This window comes from Pinus tabuliformis, chromosome 4_2 (assembly GCF_031772625.1).
Source record: "Pinus tabuliformis cultivar Carrire ecotype Pingquan chromosome 4_2, CPIR1, whole genome shotgun sequence".
NCBI lineage: Eukaryota > Viridiplantae > Streptophyta > Pinopsida > Pinales > Pinaceae > Pinus > Pinus tabuliformis.
In genome coordinates this window covers 374,679,362-374,684,868 of record NC_142304.1, presented here as the reverse complement: position 1 = coordinate 374,684,868, position 5,507 = coordinate 374,679,362, and the positions used below count along the sequence as shown (strand labels likewise).

Genomic DNA, 5,507 nt, shown 5'->3' with positions numbered 1-5,507 from the left:
GTTTTCAATCAAAACGCTCCAATTGTCTTCCTTTCACTTCCCCATAATGCACTCTTCTCCTCATGATGCCAAAGGTCATGACTAAAAAATTAGAGTCTGATTGCAAACCCCAAATTCCTTATAAGAACAATAAATAACAAGTCTTCACACACACACGACTTCATAAACTATGAAAGATGGTAGGGTTTAATGACGAGGAAGTGGTATTTGTACTCATATTTTAAAGAGAACCAGGCTTCTCCACAATAGCATAATCTTCTAAAATTATATGTTCAATTCAAATTATGTTAGCACAAGGTATGAAACAAAATTAGATGGTGTAGTCAGTTTATGATCTAGAATTTTGATAAAAGAAGAACCAATCTTAAGGCTCACTGTTTGATACCAAAGTTATGTGGCATCTCGCTCAATTAGTGTTACTAAATTTCTATCCAATTCAATTTCAGACAGCAGAAGAGAAGGAAAATATCATTATCTCCTTAAAGGTTACCTAATCCCTCACTAATTCAAGCAATGCCCTAGAATTTTTCTATTTCTGGAGGCTTTGTTAGGCCCCACATGTGCATTTTTGGTTTTTCCTAGACCTACTCAAAGATCAGATGGGTGTGAAGGCTATTGTAGAAATTTTCATGGAATCATGGCTTTCAATGAAGACCCTCTAGTTATGAGACCTTTTTTACGACCTAGAGGCATTAACCTAATGTATGGCCTTCTCTTTGCTAATCTTGATGCAAAATCTATTGGAGAAGTTGTTGTGATTCCTGAATGTGAAGCTGTATTGAAGAGAGCTACCTTATCATCATTCCAAGGGGATAAAAAACATCTAAACCGATAGTGAAACTATCTTCACAGACACCAATTCTTATGATGTCTAGAAATTTTAAAACATAATTCAATTCATCAACTTACCAGAACTCTTAGTTGCACAAGAATATTGAGAACCCAATAACAAGATAAAAAACCTCAAATGTTGTACAGTATACCAAAAAAAACTCAAATGTGACAGAGAAAGACATAGGTTTAACATAGAATCATAAAATTGTGAATCTGAAATGCTTCAATCTCTCATAGTACATGGATTAGGCAAAGATACTAAATGGAAAATTTATTGCATTTCACTTATGAATGGATTAGTTTGGGATATTACTTTATATAATACATGCAAATTATGCTTGTTTCTTTAAGGTGCTAATTTCAAGGATTATATGTCGCACTAGACTATTACAAAACATGAAAAAATGAATCCATAGTGGTAAGCATCAGTTTCATAGCTGAATTTACACAATACATTTCAAGAAAGTTATGTTTCTTTCTTTAAGGTACAATTTTAAGGATTGTAGGAAGTGATGCACTATTTGAAAGAGCATGAGGGAGAACATTGTTTGTTACTGATTTAACTTGAGTAAATTGTGAAGATGTTGGAATACAAAAATAATGCTACTACCCAATCACAATTCTTAGAAATAATATACAGTTGGATGGATCTTGATAAATAGAGAACTAGAAAAAGAATCCAGCACAAAATAAAAATATATTGCAACCATTGCATTTCTACATTTCAACATACTTGGAAGCTAGCGATGCTCTCTTTCAGGTCAACATACTTTCCTAGAGAAACCATGAAAACTTCACCCACATGGAAGGGCTGACTGAAGAATCATTGAATCTTTTTCCTATGACATGGTCAGTTTATAATCTTCTCTTAGTTCATCCATACCTAAAATTGCAATAATATCCTTAAGGTTCTTATAGTTCTGAAGGACCTTCTGCACACCTTGAACATTATTATAGTGGTCTTATCCTAAGATATGAGGAGAAAGTATGCAAGATGTAGAATCTAGTGGGTCAACAACTGGGTATATACCAAGCTCTGATATATGAACATAAAATTACATAGGCATAAGAATCCATAAGAAGGTAAAAATATGGTAAATAATAAAAACACGTTACAAGAAAAACCATTGACAAAAAGCAAAACAGAACTACCTAGGTAACACAGTGATGGCATCAAATGGGCAAATGTTGTTGCAGGTATTGGATCTATCAAATCATGAGCTGGAATATATCTATATCTTGCATGAAAGTAATGGAACCCTTCTTGCTTGTGGTAATACATTTTTGCAAACCTCTGAGATCAATAGCCAAAGTTGGTTGGTATCTAATAGCTAAAGGAATACATCCCAACAAATGAAATTTTAATAAAGGAAATACCATTTTGAAGAAGAGAAAAATATTTACTTGTCACAAATGTTAATTTTGAGCGCCCCTTCAAACAAATTTTTTAATAAATATTAACACTTCAGTTGTAAATTATGCTAATTTATTTTTTAACATAATTCTAGGAAGAAGCAATATACATAATTTGGAAAAGTTAAATGTATCTACCATAGTGGAGGAATGATACATCAAATAATGTTTTAAATAATCATATTAGATTTGAAAAAAAAAATTATGGTAAAAGGGGTTGAGCTCACATTTTGTGAAAGTGGAGTTACAGTTTTCCACACGATAGAATGAGTTCGACAATACAATATCATTAGATATTCCACAGTCCAAAAATGGCAATTACCAGGACATTTGATCTTTATAGAAAACTTGATTCCAAAGACTTATGTTGATGAATAACATTTTCCACATTCCATTTCTAAAATTTCATTAATTATTCAACTGGCATCGGCCACCTATTGATAAGAAAATGGTCACACCTCATAGCCTTGTCATACTATAGGATAATGCCATCCAATTAAAATAACCTAACATAGTCATATGTTGTACATATTTTATCTACACATGTGCATATTTTCAAAGAGACTTGCTTTCAGTTCCTTCGTTCCATATTAATGAAATCCAATATGGACCACTCCAGGTTTGTCTTTCTAAACCACCATTCAAGCAACACTTCATAGTAGAGAATGAAGATAAAAATATTCACACCCTCTACTATATCCACACAGACTGCCATATGTTGGATAAACAACACCAATAAAATGTGACTGAGTGTTTGGACTGAATGGCATTCCAACTATCTCCCAAAAAAAAAACAATTTCATGGCTCTTATTATAGTTATTCATTGTATCGTATATATGGATAAAATTAGTTGGCTCTGCAACGACCATACACTGTCCATCTGATGATAACATTATAGAACGTATGGAATCTAAGTGGACCTTGAGAAATTCAAGAGAGTTTTTAGCGTTTCAAACATCCCAAAGCCTGCATGTAGAATACTAGTTCCCAGTAGCAAATATTCAGCCAACCGGCGACCATGCAAAAGAAAAGGAGTAATCTCGAAGGATTTCAAGAGTTGCAATATTGTGTAAAATGAAAGATACAGTTAGAAAAAATTATTGAATTTCATCCAGATAACAACTTGTCAATAGAGTCAATTTTTTGTTAAATTTTGAACTTACTAGGCATGAGCTCATCATTGAACATAGACCAAACACCATGCACCATAGTAGATTTTCTCAAAAATATTCACATACATTTCCTATTTGACAGTCTGAAAGCATAACCTTGAAATTGTCACCAACAAGAACAAGAAAATTTTTATCTCGGCTAATGGAAGTATGTTGCATATCATCCACATTATCGAAAAGTGTGAGAAACAACAAAATTAAGATGAATTCATGTAATTTCACTTTCAAATTCTAACTACAAAGACAATAAATTTCTATGAAATCACTTGGTACTTATATTAATATGCCAAGGGAATGAGAAGTGCCTAATCAATGAAAATCTTTATGTCAAAGGCTCGCACACCACAGTCATTACATGAAGTATTGAAATGGTTTGCACCATTGTATAACACAAATCCATGATGTAAATGGATTTTAGTCAGAATATGGCATAATAGCTACAAAAAATAAGTCAATAAAAAGAACTTTCTATCATTTGAGTGTGTGCAATTTTCGAAATTGGAAATGTTGAAAATCAATTAAAATTCAAATACAAAAAAAAAATTGTTTCTCCAAATGTACATAGAACTGTGGTAGATATCCATTGCATTCGTGATAGAATTATCATCATAAGTTTTATTTGAACAATAACTCATTCTAGGTCCATCTAAAGACTGGACCACAAAAGAGAATATGTGTATTGTACCATAAACAAAGACTTTCAAAGAAAAATAACCTCATAGATGGCTATAGTTCTAAATTTAGGAGAAAATATTATCATCTAAACTTACAAATAAGCTCTCCCTGGAATCCACCTACAACTAGTAAATTATCCTTCATAGCCATGGTGCTAATTTGGACCTGTGAGAGACCATGCACTAAAGTTCCTAGATGGAGCTAATTTTGTCAAGCACATATTAGTAATAAGGCAGACAAATCTATAATATTGAACCAATGAAAATGACAATTTCCCACCATGTATTACCATGATGAATATTGATTGTAACTACAAATTTCCATAAGCATTCACAAATATCAATTTTTGACACCTAGTGTAAGCACTATGGACAAGATCAATCTACATGGTCTAAAGAGTAGCTTCGATTGTACAATTGGACCAACAACATTAAGAAATTTAGTTTCTTTACAATATATTGTAGACCAATGTATAACAGAATAATTTGATAAAAGATACACATTGTGCTTCGATGTTTATCAAACCAAGTTCGTTAGTTGTAACATTCCACAGTATATTATAATTAGTCCACAAGAGCTTGTAATAGACATTATTCATAATAAATATTCAAGTCTGATAAACTATTACACGTCACGCAATTCATACCTAAGAGATATAACCATTAGCATTATTTCATTTGAAATAATTATCGCCAAGCTCCCAACATTCATATCTACATCTATGGTTGAGAGTATAAATAACCTAAAAGTGTACAATAGTAGACATGTTGGGTCCCTATAATACTACTGATTACCCCATTACTATTGTAGTTATACCCTTTACTAATATTTTTGTGCCCCTATTTCCCCCATATTGTTATTACTATGCCCCATAGAATCCCTCTATTGTTATTTTTGTGGCTTTATATTATTATTGTTAGGTCGGCTGGGTTATATTGTGACTCCTTAGACTCCTATATATAGAAAGGAGGTTTTTTCATTTGAATCATCCAAGAATTGTTCATTTATGTAATGTAAAGGAGGTTGCCCCCTCGAAGAGGCTGAATTCTAAGGCGTTGATCTATCTTTTCTATCTTTTCTTGTGCTGGTTTCATAACATTTGGTATCAGAGCTTTGGATTCTAGGGTTTTGCTGCTCCAAACAGGTCATCGTGGCATTTTCGCTATAAATTTCTTTTTTCCTGTTTCAGAAGTCACAAAGAAAACCCATTTGAGAAGAAATCACGCTGAACCTTGGGTCTGAATTTCAGAGCTTTTCGCATGATATTTGCAGAGATATGATCTAAGGAAGTTGGTCTTTTTGCTGACTCCTGAATTACATTCAAAACAGGTGACCTGGGGAAAATCGTCATAACTTTCTCTCTGGGGATCGGATTAAAATTTCGCAGAAGGTAAAGAAATAGGACGAGCTGT

At 32.8% G+C, this 5,507-nt stretch overlaps 1 pseudogene; it reads right to left on the bottom strand.

Moving 5' to 3' along the window:
- Nucleotides 1-2,900: 2,900 nt before the first annotated feature.
- LOC149169494 (putative WD repeat-containing protein C2A9.03) lies at nucleotides 2,901-4,686 on the bottom strand (annotated as a pseudogene).
- Between the last annotated feature and the right edge of the window lie 821 nt (nucleotides 4,687-5,507).